Source organism: Wyeomyia smithii, chromosome 3 (genome assembly GCF_029784165.1).
Source record: "Wyeomyia smithii strain HCP4-BCI-WySm-NY-G18 chromosome 3, ASM2978416v1, whole genome shotgun sequence".
NCBI lineage: Eukaryota > Metazoa > Arthropoda > Insecta > Diptera > Culicidae > Wyeomyia > Wyeomyia smithii.
In genome coordinates this window covers 232,436,568-232,454,919 of record NC_073696.1, presented here as the reverse complement: position 1 = coordinate 232,454,919, position 18,352 = coordinate 232,436,568, and positions in this window count along the sequence as shown.

The window sequence follows — 18,352 nt, the reverse complement described above, 5'->3', positions numbered from 1 at the left end:
AAGTTCTTGGTGCATTTCATGTCCATCGATGTCACACTCTTTCTTGTGTGTGAGGATTTTCTGTAAATGTAGACAACTTTTCTCTAACTGATCTGTACTACAACCCATTAAACTGTGAATATCATACAAGAAGCTGGAATTGTCACTGTGATTTTTCATTAACTGGAATCGATCATCGAACGATGCAATAGCTACATCCAATACAGAATAGAAGAAATTCACTTTGAAAGAGAGATTTTCGATGTAATTGGTTCATATGACTGTTCGCATGCAAACTGTTTCTTTATCATTCTCGGCCGAATTCGTGTTTCTGTTTGAAACTCCGGATTTACTTCTAAAGCATCAGTAATGACGCTATTCAAACCTTCATTTCTCATATTTTTCAAAAAGTTTTAAACGCTGCCTATCAAGTCTATAGTGTTTTCGAGACTGCTATTTATTTTTTGAAGGTACTTACTCACTAAATTGATTTTGAACAAAATTGAATGCCAAGCTACTAAACTGCATAAGAATTTGATTTTTTTAATTTTTTTTGCTAGGCTTTTTGCAGTATTTCTTGCAAACGCATCTTGCTTCATATAGGGCATAATAAATTTCTCTTATATTAAACCTCAAGGGAGTGACAGCATCAATTCGACTTTCCCAACGCGTTCCACTCAGAGGCTTTACCGTAAGAGAAGTAATGTGTTTTTTGAACGATGAGTTGAAGCAGAAAAGAAGTTGAAAATATTTTGCACGACACTGAAAAAGTCTACTGCATCAAAACATGACTTGGCACCATCGCTAACAACAAGACTGAGGAAATGGTTGCTGCATGGAACGGATTGATTTTTACAAAAATTGATTTTTTACAAAAAAAGTTTAAGATAATTAGTTTAAGATATTATGACAGATCTCGACGTTTCATGCATTTATAAGACCATTTTTTTCAATATCGAACATTTTACGAACTACCTGTGCTTTTTTTATCGGCCGAAAAAGTGAAATTTTGACCGCTTCGAGGCACCACTTTTCGAAGTCCGACTGAGCTGAAATTTTGCAAGAAGACTGTGGCATGTGGAGTGTTAGTACATGAAAATGTGGATGGTCGCGTCGCACGTGAATAGAAATCCTGCTAGAGAGAGAAAAAATTTCCTCGTCGCTTAAAAAATAAGCACACGCATTAGCCGTCTGTTTGCCGCCCCTCGATGATTGACGAGCAGGCGACCGCCTGCTTCACCTACGCGTTAATCAGCCCCTGGTTGAAATTATCAAAACTCAGAAAATATCGTTTTTAGATGCTTAGCAAAAAACAGCTTGTACCTCTTTTCATCGCCGTCGTCTTCCGTCAAGTCACTGTTGTAATGAAATTAGAAATTTCCCTTTCTCAATACCACTTTTCCACTATGCTAAATGCACGGTCTAATCCGGAATAATTTTATTAAACACGTATTGCGAAACACTGAAGACGTAAGCAATGAAATTTTTCAGTTCAACCTTATATTTTGCTTTTTTCAACGACGACCTTAAAGTTGGGGTAAGTAATGGATGTACGTCACCGCCATTCTCCATGCAGCATATTTGGAAGCTGTCTGCGGCCATAAACGTCTGCTCATATTCAAAATACTTGAGAAAAATATGACTACTCCTACACCGAGCGGTTGAAAGTGAGACTGGTATGCGATTATTTTGCTACTTGATGGCCTAAACAACCGCATATCAGTCTCTTCCTTACTTTCATTGTATTTTCACGAAAAAGGCAAATCAATTATTGAAAAAGTTATGATTAAGGTCTATTTCATTACATTATGTCGAAAAAAATGAGAATTACCCATCCTAAACAGGTGAAATACCCAAAACAAGAAAAATATCTTCTAGCGCTGTTTTCTCAACTCGATGATTTTCCAGATGGGACTGATATGCGATTATAGGCAGTATACACCTCTGGTCGTTGTAGATTTGTTTTCCTTCAGATTTACACGGAATTATAGTAAATAAAATGAATTATAGTATAAAATAATAATTATGGAATGTTTCAAAATCGGATGAATGTATAAAGTCGGTCACTATCGAGCTTTTCGATTTTAAATTTCCTTTGTAATCCTATTCCATCATTGGAATATGACCATTTTTAAAACCAAAATTTGGAAATATGTTCTGCTTAGTGTAAGTCTCAAATTTTCCGTCCAGGCATTTTTATCGAAAGATTTGTAAAAATTGAAATTATTTTTTTTGTAAGTCTATCTTCTCCGCAGATTTTGATGATGCTTCTCTGTGATCAATCTGAGCTAATGAAGTTGCACATAGAACCACGTAGATGGCTGAGCAAAGCAAAACCTTGGTGCTACATACCGATTCGGAACTCGACCTTCTGTTTATATTTATACACAGACTTCGCAGCCGACTGTTTAGTGTACAGGACCGTCGCGGGGCTAGCGTTACGATCCTATTGACACTAACAGTCTCTCCCAAGCCGAGACTCGAACCTACGACGACTGGCTTGTTAGGCCAGCATCGTACCTCGAGACCATCTGGGGACGTAGATGGCTATTCAGGATAATTTTTCCATGTTCAATGTACAACAATCTAGTAGCTTCCGCTTTGTATAGATCGACAATGGCGCCAGCTACCTTCCAACGGTCCTTAAATCCGTCTTTACCTCCGTCTTTACGTCGCTACGGTTGGTTTGACAGTCGTTGTTGTAGGGAACCAAGTTTACTTCTGCATCTCCACTGTTATGACGGTAACCAAGGTTTGTGTTGTTGTTTCGTGATATGATGGACTACACTGTGCAACAATATTTTCGCCTTAGCTTCTATATATATAAATTTTTGATGTATTTTGTTGCAAAAACAAATTTTCTCGAGTTTGGACTTATTTCAATATAAGAGGTAATGGCGCCATTTTGAATTTTCGAGAAATAAAAAAAAATCCAACGTTCTTTCGAAACCGTTTTGTTTTAACATATTTTTATTTCATATCTTTCAAGAATATTTTATTGACCATCTTTTAAAAATAAGCAAAGCAAAGCCTTGGTGCTACATTCCGATTCGGAATTCGACCTTCTGTTTATTTATACACAGACTTCGCAGCCAACTGTTAAATGTACAGGACAATTGCGGGGCTAGCGCTACGATCCTACTGACACTAACAGTCTCTCCCAACCCGAGACTCGAACCTACGACGACTGGCTTGTTAGGCCAGCATCGTACCTCGAGATTAGCTGGTAGGTTTAAAAATAACAGATCTTAAATCGGACAAAAACTGAGCTCAAAAGCCTTTACGTGATACAATTCGATGTGTGACACCCTCTACAATTTACAAGGAATAAAAAAAAATTAATTAACTATTTCAGTGTAACCCCCTCATTAAGCCAATTACCAACCATTTTAACATCCAAAGAAAATAAAAAAAAGTATGAAACTTTCTAGAAGCCATCAAAACGGTGGAATCATGCATATTTATGAACACCGATGTTGTTAAGATAATTCGTTCCCGCAAACACACGGAATGTGCTTGACAAGGCATTACCGGCTATTTAGATTTCAGCAGCAGCATAAAACAATTCGTCAAAGGGTAGAAAAAAATGTTTAGAAAAAGAGTATGCGTTCACGCAGTACTACAGAGTGTCACCGTGAAAGTGATACATAGCGAGCTGTTGAAATACGGTGGAGAAACACTGGCAGCCATGCACTGGGTCTTTGTCAAGATTTGGAAAAAAGAACGTGTACCGGAGGAGATGGAAGGTATTGTGTGTTCCATCAACAAAAAGGGCGACAAGCTGGAGTGCTGCAATTACCGGGCAATCACTCTGCTGTACGCTTCCTACAAGCTACTCTTCCGAATACAGGTCGGACTCGATTATCCGTTGTTTTGAAAAACTTTTCGCTCTTGATAATCGAATCCTCCGGATAGTCGAGCCATTTTTTTTGCTATTTTTTTAATATTTCTCATCTAGAACAGTGAGATTTCTATTTATATATGTTGAACGAACAAAATTGAAAATTGTCTTTAGACTGTTTGTCGGCCTTTGTTATACATTTATAAGTAATAATAAATTATGCTATATTTATTATCCCGAAAATGTAAAAATGAAATAAAACCCACAAATTCAATAAACAAAGTCAAGCATAATGAGATGAATGGATCGTGCTACCTCTTTTTATGCATTATTCGGTCAACTACGTAATTGGTATATAGAGCATTGCATTTCGCTTGAAGAGTGTTGGTTCAATAATCCGGGACTATCCGGAACACAACCAAGACAGACCTGCTTGTGATTCTAAGTACTGCCTTGATCATGGCCATTATGTTACAGGAATATGTTCCGACCATAAATCCGAAACCGGTTAACCAAAAGCGCTTATCCTCATCGGCAACAAAAAACCTTAATACCTTGCTTTTGGAGGTTGGTAAATAAGAATTTGTTGAAGGAACGACGAGAAAACTACCAAAAACAAATTGCCTAAGCAAAACAGGGTTTGCATCATTACAATTTTGAACAACCCCAAACCTCCAAATAACCCGGCAGGCAAAAGTACGTTATAGAAATACAGAAGAAAAAAATACTCCGGATAACCGAGCCCCGGATAATCGAGCCCCCGGATAATCGAGTCTCCGGATAATCGAGTCCGACCTGTACTCTGTCGTCGACTATTACGTGCGTGGGGCACTATTAGGCGGGACGGATGAGATATTCGCGGTTCTGCAGGTTATGCAGAAATGCCGCGAATACAATGTTCCCACACACCAATTATTCATCGATTTCAAATCGGTAAAAGACGCAATCGATTAAGACCGGCAATGGTAAATTATGCACGAATCCGGATTTCCGGACAAACCAACGCGGTTGGTCAAAGCGATCATGGATCGATTGATGTGTGTAGTTCGAGTATCGTGGGCACTATCGAGGCCCTTCGAAACCTCAATAGGTTTAAGGCATTCTCGTGCCTATTTTTTAACATTGCTCTGGAGGGTGTCATTAGAAGAGCGGGGATTAACATGACTCGCCGACGATATCGACATTGTGGCTCGGACCTTTGGGAAGATACGTGCGTCAGACTGAAGACCGAAGGCCAACAGATTGGCCTGGTCATCAATGCATCGAAGACGAAGTAGATGAAAGGCAGGGGTTCACGAGAAGACAGTGCTAACCGCCCACCTCGAGTTCGGAGGTGGTCGATTTAGTTTGTGTACCTGGGCTCACTGCATACTTTGGTCTCCGGAGGACGCTCCGATCGAGTAGAATTCGTCGCCGCACCAAGTTAACCATCTACAAGACGCTGATCAGACCGGTAGTCCTCTGCGGGCATGAGACATGGACTATGCTTGTGAACGACCAACGCGCTCTTGCGGTCTTCGAGCGGAAGGTGTTGCGTACCATCTCCGGTGGATGGAAAACGGAGTGTGGAGAAGGCGAATGAACCACGAACTGCAGGAGTTGCTTGGGAAGTCCACACCGCTAAGATTGCCAGGTTGCGGTGGGCTGGGTTTGTCGTAAAGATGTCGGACGACAACCCGGTAAAGATGGTTCTTGAAACCAATCCGTCAGGGACGAGACGGAGAGGTGTACAGTGGGCAAGATGGATCAACCAGGTGGAAGACGACCTACAGAGCCTACGCAGACTGCAAATCTGGCGAACTGCAGCCTTGACCGAGTGGAATTGAGACTAACCTTACGTACAGTAAAGGCCACACCACGGCTTGGGACTGTTTGGTAAGGTAATTAATATTATGTATAAGCATGACAATTTTGTCGCTCTGATACTCATACTTATTATTTTCAGCACTGATGATTACGAAAATTACCAGTCAATGAAATGTTCAATCAAATCAAACCGTGTTTCCATTTTTTAGAGTTGAGCTGTCTATCAACTCTTCATTTATAGTTTGGTTTATTATTTCGAGACAAATGATCTCAAAAAAAAAAAAAAATGAGAAGCCTCTCCTTGTAAGAAATAAATTTTATCAGTATAAACTGTGTTTGTTTTTGAGAAATTGTGGAACATACAAAGTTCGTTACGAAATATTAAAATGTTTCCGAACAAGAGCAATTCCCCACAGAACCGGGCAACCAACTTAATCGACCATTTTGTATTTGGCTGCAACATTACATAGACATTACTAAAGGCAAAATATGTCATTTTGTGCTTTTGGTTTAATTTTTTAGAACACCACTCATTTTTGAGAAGCTATTGAAAAATGCTATTTTGGGAAGGTATTGATTATTATAAATATTTTCAGGGCCTAAACGGTCTTCGGTAAAGTTGTAGATGACAGTTTTGTCTTTCCGAAAAAATTAACACTCTAAAAAAATTTTTTTTTTGAAAAGTGTTAAAAAAAACTAAAAATTAATTATTTAAAAAGGCACATTTTTTAAATCTCTAATTTTTTTATAAAACCTACAAAAAATTACCTAAACAATGCAACTGGTCCGAAGTACAAAATCATTATCTACAACTTTGCCGAAGACGTCACACCGATCAAACGAACCGTGTTGGCCCTAAATATATTTGTAATCATCAATACCTTCCCAAAATAGCATTTTTCAAAAGCTTCTCAAAAATGAGTCGTGTTCTAAAAAATTAAACCAATAGCACAAAATGGCATTTCTTGCCTATAGAAACGTCTATGACCATTCAAAGAAAATCTTAAAACTGGGACATTTTTTGTGGAACTACTCACAAACGTAGTCCTAAGTAGTAATAAAAAAATTTCATTAATAGTACCCTTTGATAGCCTTGCAAGCATACCATATCACGCGAAGTATAGTTGTATATAAAAATATATCTTTGTTCACTTTTCTGCAGGACCCTCACGTAAGCGAATGCACACCTGACCACATCTCGCCCGTAAATCTACAACAGGTCTGCATCGCTCGCAGCTTGTCGGGTGCGGACCAGCCTTCGCATCCTGGACCAGCCCCAAAAATCCAACCGAACCGGCAAGCTAGGTACCTTTTGTGCTGTGCGATGCAGTTTTACGCCCTGGTCTCTCTCTCCGTTGCACAAAACTCGCTCCCAGTCCAAGCTGCTGCCCGCCCTGACCAATAAAATGGCTTTTATTGCTCCCGCCGCCGGAGAATTTGGCTTGTTTTCGGCGCTACGGCTTGGGAGGTGGTGACCTACAGAGCGGCAGCCGTGCAATGAAATTTGCACAGTCCTCCCCGCGCGAAGAAGAAGGTAGGGGATAAGGGGAGGCCAAATCCTACTTCATCTGGTTTTGGCTTTTTTTTATTGCTATCGGTTGATGCTCTTTTTCGTCGACGATGACGGCGACGACACAACGCGGAGAGGACAAACATGTGTGCTGCTGCAATTTTGGCAACAAATTGAGCCAGTTTTTATTTACGACTCGAAAAAAGTCGCAGAAAGTTTTTGTTTTTTTGGGGGAAATTGTGGCAACCATGTGGTAGGGAGAAGATAGAGGTAGTTTTTTCTCTCTGGCCAATTTCGAGACTTTAACCAAGCTGGCTGAGGGAAAAAAGTTTGCAACCGTCCGGAGAACAAGATCGTTGGTATAGTCGTAAATTTTATTCATGTACTCAGATTTATGGGCCCTTGCGGAGATTGAACGGGTAGTTGGTGAAGTATTATTTATGGCACTGATAGGAGAATTTATTTTCTACAAGTTTTTAAAAGCAAATTCAGCAAGAATGTCACGTCTAGATTTTCGTTTCGTTACACAAAATCAGTGAGCCCTAAGTGATATCTACATACGAATTGAGTTTTAAATTACCGGTGCGAATTCGCATGCAAACTTGATGAAGTCTTGGGATGTAATCGGTGTTCTGCACGACGGCTGCTGCCTGAAATGGTAAAAACAGGACAGGGAAACATAATTCACGACGACGCGATTTCTTAGCCGCGCGTTTCCGCAATTTTTTTTGTTGCGAATGACTGACTAACTGCCGATGGCAGCCAGATGCGTTCGATGGGTATGAAAATTTATATTTGACCTCCGAACCTCCTATCAGAGATGCGCATGAGCAGTTGAATATGAGATTTATTTTATGTAGATTTATTTTATGTGTTACCTTGTGGACAGCGTTATTTCAAGTTCGAAAAACAAACACGTTTAGTAGCAAGCTTTCGCGCAAACTAGTATTTTGAATTGCCAATACATTCTCGTATGTCAGCAAAACTTTTCTCAATTTTAATAAACAGTATTTCGTTTTTTTTCTTCAAAAATATTTAAGAAGAAAAACACATCGAATTCAATTGTATTCATAAAATACGTTCCTACATTTATTTTTTCCATTACCTTAGGCGTCGTACACAAATTACGTTACGCTAAAAATCTAGATTTCATACCCCCTTCCCCCCTATGTAACGATTGGTATATGACCGATTCGATATGACCCCCCCCCCCTGAAATAACGTAACGCTGAACAGCCTGACCCCCCTTCGAAATTTTCAACTTTGAGCAAACATCACAGTTATGTAACTGTCTCTATAACCCCCCTCCCCGCTACGTAACGATAAGTAACGCAGACTCAACCCCCTTCCCCCTTTAATGCGTTAAGTAATTTGTGTACGACGCCTTATACGTTTCTTTAACTTTTCCCGGATGGATTTATCTGTATAGCATGTGTATAAAAAAATTGAGGTAAAATTCGTCGAATAGTTGAACAGAGAAAATACGCATTGCGGGAATTTGAAACTTTCTTTCAATAATTTATACTTTTTTGAAGAACCTGTTTTCAGAAACTGGAACTGTTTCCTTGTGGCGCTGAGAAACATCGTTTCAGCTATTAATATTGTTACTACGAGTCCCTAATCGTAGAGTGACAAAGAAAACGTTTAACTACCTATAACTACTTCAATTTTTCTCAATGGCGCTGAGAAGAACCGTTTGTATTTTACTGTCAAACACTTCTTATCTTGATGACTTCATGGACAAATGCAAATGAGTTTTGCCTTACAAATCAATCCATCCATAAAAATGTGTCGACTGTGTTGGCGAAGAAAGACTGTGATTGGTTACTTTGATGATTTAGACAGTATGCTAGTTCACCGATTCATGCTGTTGATAAGCGTGTTTCAAAAACTTGATCGTTTTTCTTTCGAGAATTCAACCACAAAAGATCAAAACAATGGTCGCAGCGTTCCATATCTAACGAAAAAAAAATCAAGCAAATGGAACCAAATTTGGCTTGGAGGTTTTTGAGATCAAAAAATATTTTTTAGATGGATTGAATCCCCTCCCTGTTTCGAAAGGAGAGAGGGTTCCATACAAATGAAATAGGTATTTTAAGTATTTTTTCCAGCAAACAGCTTAAAATGGATGCGATTATTCACAGAAGCCAAAACTCGACTTAAGATGCCATTTTTAAATCAAAGATGGAAGTTTCTGAATACGGGAAAATAGTCAAATATGAACCAGAATCAGAACGATGCGAAGAGGTCGGAGATTGACTTCAAGTGCTATTTTGAAGTCCAATATGGCGACTTCCGGTTTTTGCAAAAGCAAATATCGTAATCGGGGTGATACACAAAGGTTTAAAATGACTCTAGACACCTTTTTTAAGCGGTTTCCTGGAAAACCTTCAAAAATGGCCGAACATAACCCAATATCCGTGTTTTCGGAACCAGAGTTATGCCCAAATGTCAGAAATTTACTCTATACAGAAGCAAAAATCTAAGATGCCGACGTACGGTTTCTAGAAACAATTGAAAAACCGCCAAATTCCGTGTTACGTAACACACCTTCAGGTATAGTTTGTTTTTGATATAGAGAAACAACCAGAATAATTTCCCCCTTAAGCTTAATTGTCAAGAATATGACCATATTTGATTTTGCTCTTTGTCCGACTACAGAAATTTTCTCAAAACAATTGTTAGCGATTGGTAATGAAAAAGTAACATAAAATTTTCGTTTGATTGGCTTCATTTTCGCAATATTGCTGCTGATAGATGTCGACGAAAAAGAAACTCATTGCGGATGTGTTTCCGAATTCCGTTCAGTATCAAGTGAGTACACTTACAATCCTGGTGGCGAAAAAGAACGTCGATTTGAATACTCGAAATCAACACATCGTGTTGTATAGATCAGTAGATTGTAAAAATAATCACGAAGAAGTAACGAACTATCCAACGGATCATCTTTCGAAACTTGATCCAACCAAAATTATGTAATGGGACAAGATTTGACGTAAAGCATCTTGAAACCTATGTATTACAAGCAACGAATCTCTATGGAAAATTCTAGGTTAAATTTCAAACGATTTGGCTTTTGAATTTTAACGTATCCAATACCCGATTCGTCATGCATTTGCAGACAATCAAAAAATGTCAAAGTCAATCTTTGGAAGTATGTGAAATCAATTTGGAAAGTTTAAAATTATTTAAATAAAGAAAACACGGGTGGGACGAAGATTACCAAGTCAACTAGTACATGATAAAACAAATAGAAATATTAGCTGGTGACTAAGTAATTTTTTGTTTCGTCAAGGCCAGAAGTGGGTATGGAAAAAGTAAATCTTAGCTTAATTTGGACTGATTCTACATAATCAATGGTTGCTACTTTGTGGTTGATCGAAATCAGGTGAATTGCACAATGAATCAATTGAATGGGGTTCATTGTACAAGTTTTAGTGATCCAATACATTCTGAGGGATCGATGACGGGGCGACCACGTCCTTGCAACTACTTGGGAAGTGGAAAGGATTGTTAGCGGGTTCTTTTCTCTTTGGAGACCGTGTTATCCTCTGCATCTTCACAAAGGTCACAAGAAGAAGTTTTTTTGTTAGTAGGTAAGTTGGATTTGGATTCACCTTGATAAATGATATAATTCATGCCTGTCTTTATTCAGCTATTCTCTCTATTTGGTTTATTCTCTGTTCAGCCGGCGGCTTAGAGAAGCAAAATTAGCTTTTAAATATTCGGTGCCGGTTCAAACTAACAGACAGTAAAAATGCTGTTGGGGCCGTGCAAAATTATGTATAGGGGAACAACGGGCAAGACGGCCACCCTAAGGAAATTATTCATTATTCTTTTAGAACACAACATGTCAACCAACAGAATTCATAATATTCGACATTGACTAGTGCTTTTAATAAAATAATACAAACCTTTCCTTTTAAGAGTGATTTTGTATTAGTTTACACTAAAATGAAAACAGTCTCGAAAAACCACTATTTCACAACGTGCATATGAAACGGACCGGCTGTGCTGGTAAGACGGACCTATGAAAGACTATAGCAATTATTATATACGGGACGATGCGCTGTGCAAAAAAGCACGTGTTTAAAGCTTACCGTCCGCTGCGCAGATGGAATCATTCACATCATTTACATGTTGTATATTTACAGATTTTAACAACGTTTCTAATGATGATTTTTATTTCAAATGAGAGTTAATGACTTTGGGTCTTATCTCGCATGCTAAGAATGCTGAAAAAAAGAATAATAAATGGTGCAATCGTCGTTTTCTCAGACTGTTTATTTTGCCCACACAACAACTGACCGTCTTTTTTTTTCCTGTGTGGACTCATCACTGCGACCAGAGATTAGATCTATTGTGATATTGCCCAGGTGTTTTTTGTACTCCGCGCTTCATATTATTGGCAGTATCACTATTGAAGTAAGTGATACGCTTATCATTCATATCCGTGCTTGTGTGTAAGTTTTACCTTTCCGTTTCAAGCAAATTACTCTACTAAACCGAGTCTCTGTCCATCCTAGCAATATCGTCTAATTGCAATTTCCTGGGGAGAACTTTCATACGTTACTCACACCAGTTTTATTATAATAGGGACTTATTTTTGTTAGAAGAAGAGTCAGGTACTGTAGAAATCAGATTGAAGGAAGGGTACTTGGTGGGAAGCCTGAGAATAAACCTATGCTGAAGTCTTTTGGCAACCAAATGGCCTGATTCTACTAAGATTTGAACCCACGACTACCCGCTTACCAAAGCGGACTCCGTAACCTTGCGACTACAGAGCTCCCCTAACTGACCGTCTTGCCCAAGAGGCAAACAATTTTTTGGGTCGATGTGATTTCCAAAAAAATAATATTTTCAAAAACTATCTTTACTTAATTAATCATTCTTAATTAGACCAATGTTATTGAAAACTATATTTTTCTGATGTTTTACCGCAGCAGAAGCTTGAATTTGACACGGCGAAAACTACATCACATTGCACAATGGTCCAGAAACCGAATTTAGGGGGAAATTTGGGTCTAGAGCTCTATAGCAACATATTAGAGAAAAACTTTCTTCTACAAAGTTGTTACATATAATAAAGCGCTCATTGAAAAATTATCAAAAATTAGGGTGACCAACATTTTCGATGCAATCAAGTATCTAACTTTTTTATCTTTGTAGATAGAAGAAAAATTTGGTCTACAATGTTATAGCTCCATTAATTTTAAGTAACTTTGTAAAATAAAGTTTTTCTCTATCTTTGAAAACAACCGATTTAGATTGAAAGAACATATTTTACGCTTTAACTTTTTTATTTCAAGTTTCATCTCAAAGCTGTCTTTGAACGACTTTTAGAGCTTTTTAAGAGAAACAATTTGCAATGCTAACATCGTAAATATCTCAATTCAACTCAAAGTTATTAATATTTTTCACCAAAAAATATGCGTTTTTTATTTGTATGTCATTCATTTTGGGGCAAACATAAAAAATATCTCTTAGTCTCACTTTGAAGGGCATACTTGACTCTATAAATGGAGGAATTTTTAGAAATATTTTATTTTTTAAATTTGAGTAAATACAATTTTAAAACAAGACGTAAATTTCAATAATTTTATACATTATGCATATAAAAGCACCCAGATTAATTTTTTGGTATTTTTTCTTATAACTAGACGTAATTACCTTTAAGTTGACCCAAAAAGATCGAAAATCGATCAACTGGTTCAAAAGTTATGATTTTTTTTAAATAAAATACATCGAATATAGCCGTTTTTTATGGCCACCCTATTTCGAAGTTAGTCACGCAAAGTGCTTCCATTGTGCTCAAAATCGCAGGGATGCATCTATGTTGCAAATATCCAAACCCGTATTGTTTCGTTGGGTTGTTAAGGGGACCAGCTCCGAAATAGGGTGACCATAAAAAACGGCTATATTCGATGTATTTTATTTAAAAAAATTCATAACATTTGAACCAGTTGATCGATTTTCGATCTTTTTGGGTCAAATTAAAGGTAATTACGTCTAGTTATAAGGAAAAATACCAAAAAATAAATCTGGGTGCTTTTATATGCATAATGTTTAAAATTATTGAAATTTACGTCTTGTTTTTAAATTGAATTTACTCAAATTTAAAAAATAACATACCTCTAAAAGTTCCTCCATTTATAGAATCAAGTATGCCCATCAAAATGAGACCAAGAGATATTTTTTATGTTTGCCCCAAAAAGAATGACATACAAATGAAAAACGCATATTTTTTGATGAAAAATATCAATAACTTTGAGTAAAATTGAGATATTTACGATGTCAGCATTGCAAATTGTTTCTCTTAAAAAGCTCTAAAAGTCGTTCAAAGACAGTTTTGAGATGAAACTGGAAATAAAAAAATTAGAACGTAAAATATGTTTTTTCAATCTAAATCGGTTGTTTTCAAAGATAGAGAAAAACTTTTTGTAACAAAGTTACTTAAAATTAATGTAGCTATAACATTGTAGAACAAATTTTTCTTCTATCTACAAAGATAAAAAAGTTAGATACTTTTTTTTTCTTCATCTATACAAAGTTAGATACTTGATTGCATCGAAAATGTTGGTCACCCTAATTTTTGATAATTTTTCAATGAGCGCTTTATCATATGTAACAACTTTGTAGAAGAAAGTTTTTCTCTAAAATGTTGCTATAGAGCTCTAGACCCAAATTTCCCCCTTAATTCGGTTTCTGGACCATTGTGCATTGCTTTGCTGTTGAGGCTGAGCTTGTTTTGATTATTTCTCAAATATCAAACTATTGTTTCAATCCACATATTATCTCGAAACTCCCAGAATCCTGTTGGTATGTAACTGGCATAAATGATTTTTGTTAATTTCAAGGGTTATATAAAGAAATGAGTAACGGTTCATCATGCCCGCCCTTTCCGTGTTGCCCTAGTTTATTTAAACAGAGACTTGAAATTGTTGATGATACCGGTTGAAACCAAAAAAACAATAGAATGCTATTGTGGCCACGCACGATTTTGACCAGCATATCATTTTTTCCTTTCTAGAAGATTGAACCACTGCGCCCATAATTATGGTGAAAACCAGCATACCATAGAAATGCTGTTGGGGCAACACACAAATACACTCCCCCCACAATTATGGAACTCCCACAATTACGGATCACTTTTGTGTTTGAAGTTATTTAACTCAGTTAAACTAACGGTTCAAAGGCATGTAACATTTTTGCAGTAAAATATGCCATATTTGCTAGCTTTGAACACGGAAAACATCCTTCTTACTCCTAGATTGATGTGTTTTTTATACGTTTAAAATATTGTCTTCCAGAATCTATCAAATGTTTGTCGTTTTTCTCAATCAGCGTAAGAAGCACGCTCATTATTCATAAGGTTCATATGTGATATAATCGCTAATTCTCGTGCAAAAAATAACTCATACACAAAGATCAAGGTAAGTTCTTCACGATTCATCAAAATGATGAAGGTTGATAACGATTTTTCTGTAAAAACTAGCTATTTTCTAATTATTCCATAATAGGGACCGAGACAAGATAGTTCTCTATAAATATGGAACACTCCGATTCAAATGTGATTTTCACCACTTAAAACACCCTCTCAACTTCTTTTGAGCTCCAAACGGAGGCTAAACAGTGATCAGCCCTTGAAAAATATTTTTCCCAAAGCACGAGGGACAGGAAAGCTACGTGAAGCGCGAAACTGTTATGATGTACCGTATACAATAGTTCATTTCTACCTTCGGGAGCGACAGACCTGAACTGCAACCTCAAAAGCCACATAAAATGTAGCCAGGCCATGCGGGATCTGTAATATGATTTGAAGTATGTTATTTCTTCAAATTACATAATTTGAATAAGGTTTATTGAATGAATTTGTTGCCAAAAGCTGTTTTTAATATGCTGATCCATAATATGATGCAAATTGTCTCATAATTAAAACCGCTCTCAAAAGTGATCCATAATTGTGTATTTGGTGAGTTATGAAATAAATGTATTTTCTGAGAAATATTCACAAAACATTCAAAAAAATACTCAATGAAGTGAAGGATTACATATTTTTGTGACTGAAAACGTTTATAGATTACTTATAAACAATAAAATTGGTCAGAAATGATATTTTGAATTCATACATCTTCTTAAGTGATCCATAATCGTGGGGGGACTGTATGTGTGATTTACTTGAAAAAAAAAATACAAAAGTTACGCACAAGTATGTGTGGTTTATCTAGTTGATATCAATAGCATTCTATATTGTAAATATAGACAAAAAACTATATTTGAATCGCAAATAAGAGAAAAATCACACAGTATTGTGATGTGATGATATATAAACGTAAAATATACGTGAAATTATTATCTAGATAGGTAAAAAATAAAAAAGATAAAAATGAATCTTAAAAAGTTGTAGATGAAAAAAGTTACAGAGTGGTAAAGGAAATGGCTGGTCTTAGTCAATAAACGCTGGGAAGTATACATGAATTTTAAACTTGCAACTATGCATATTAGCACGGGTGACAACATAATATTTTAAACCAATGGACAAAATATCTAAACAATTATTTACAATTTTTTGGTCAATACTCAAATCTTGTCTATGAGCAATCGTATTTTCCAAATGCTAAAGAAATCATCATACATACAAATATGAGGAGTCTCGGCCCATCAACCAAAAAACGAACGGCTTGCGAACCGGTAGTTATTCAATGCATTCAGATACGCTTCTATCAAAAGGCAGACCAGTTGGTTCCAAAAAGGTCTTACTGACAACACTGAGTGTATAAAGTATAGAACACTCCTATGTATTTGATAAACCCATATTTTCCCTCACCAAAACAAACGGAAAAGATTTTGTTAGTTTTGAGCAGCATTTTCTTACAGCGTTGAGTGTGGGTTTTTAACATGGCTTGCATCCGCTTGCAAGAAACAATCAACATCGGTATACTGTATGACGGTAAAAAAATCTGACAACTCTTGTCATATTTCTACTCTACTCCGTATGCGTACTACACAAACAAGCTAATAATTCAATAAAGAAACTCGTAACATGTGCAAAATATGCGACAGCATTATTGTTTGACTGGAGATGGATTGTTACTTTTTAAGTAACAAATTTGTTACAAAAGGAAGAATTTTTCGTTGATGTTTTTCGAGTGAAAATTTTGCATGTGGTTGTACCAGCTATTATTAGGTAGTTAACTCGTTACATTTGCTGAATACAGAATGCCGCAATCTCATTTTTAACTTCTTTAAGCAATAGTATCAACATTTTCGAGTTCAGTGAGCCCTCTGCTAGGTTTACCAAATGTACATTGAGTCCTTCATGTTTATCAATGACATCCGCAAGGGGGCTCCTACGAAAGGCGGAATCACGAATAGCAGAATCACGAAAAGCAGAATTACGAAAGGCAGAATATTTCATAAGGCAGAATCACAAAGAGCACGAATGGCAGAATCACAAAATGGCAGATTCGATTCTGGTTATGTACTTTACTAACATTGTGTCAACAATTTTTCTTTAATAACACACACTCGCGGCTTTTGGCTGACTCTATTTTCCAAGTGTATGTTGTCCTTACTCGCTACCGCTCGTTCGGAGTTTACTAAGGGAAGGAGAACCTGTTTGAATAATCCTAGAAATCCAGTAGATCAGTAGTTTGTATGCGAGAGGCCACCGCTTTCGACGGCGGGTCGGCGGTTGGCTCAGACTGCGGAAACCACAGCAGCTTTGTGCCGCCCCGGTTGCTTGCCCTCGATTATGTGTCTTCGCCGCATGAATTGTTTTGTGTTAATTACACCCAACAAGCCTTTGAGACTAGTATAAGTTATTCTTGACATCGAAAAAATACTCTCCGCGACACTGGGAAAGTCTTGAGGACCTGAGCCAAACCACTTTGTGCGTTTCGGATCTAATAATTAGGCCTGATTTGCACCTCCCGTCAAAACTGGTCATTGCTTGCGATCAGTTATTAAGTCTGGTTACCAAATAATAATAAACAATAATTGTAGAGTAGCAGCTTTGTGCTCTTCGAAATTCTGCCGTTCATATTTCCGCCTTTTGAAATATTCTGCCTTGTGTGTACGGTCATAGAATTCTGCCTTTCATGATTCTGCCTTTCGTGCTTCTGCCATTTATGATTCTGCCTTCTGTGGCGAACCCTCTGCAAGACGACGGCGGAAGCCGAGCATGCTTTTCGAACGCAGTTCTGTGGTATCGACAACTATGTGGGAGTTATCACAGACTTCAATGTCTTCAATCTGGGATGTAAGTTTGAGCTACAACATACGCCCAAATCGAATAATCCAACGAGGTACGGTCCGCCACAAATCTTTTGGCTAAAACTTTTTTTTTCGTCAGCCATCGTTGGGTCCGCTTTGACCGGTGCACAGTGGTCCAATAGGGCAAAAAGTAAAATTTAATTCATTTGCGCCTTTCACCTTCATCCTAGCTTAATAGTGTTTTCGGAACAATTGTTTGTCGGAATGACTCGCATAATCGCAAATTGTCCAAATATATGCAAAAATTACTATACTTAAGATAAAAATATAACTTTTTTTGCGTTGACAGATAAAAGAATATTTAATTCAGAAAAGTTGTAGAAGATGTAAACACATGAAACTTTGTTGAACAAATGAATGTCCTATCTTTTTTCGATACAAATTATTAAGTATATTACTTGGAACTTACTTAAAAGCTAGTTTTTTGTACTCAACTTTTATTAGTTGCCTTTTTCACGAGAGCGTTGTTGGGAGGAATTGTTAGGACACACAAAACACACATTTTTGCCAAAGACCATATATCTCCAAGACTTTTCCTTACAAAGTTATATCGTATTTTAGCTTATATTTTCGATAACTTCAAGAACGTATAGGTTAAAAAGGGGCAAGTGGATTCATGATGTCAATACTTTTCCTTGAAGTTAAGTTGAAGTACTATAAACTCCTTTAGGTTCCATTTGTCCCAATCCACCCATATTAGAGTACGGCGATAATATTTTACAGTAGGTTTTCATTTATCAAAAATACTGACTTTTTTGTGTTAAGAGATAGAGAAATAGTTTATTCGGCAAAGTTTTAGAAAGTGCAAAAATATGAAACTTTGCTGAACAAACAAAATTCCTATCTTTATTGGGTACAGAGTTACAGAGTATTTTCTATAAAAGCTACTTAAGTGTTGTTTTTTTTTGTACTTAACTTTTGTTGGTTACATTTTACAAGAA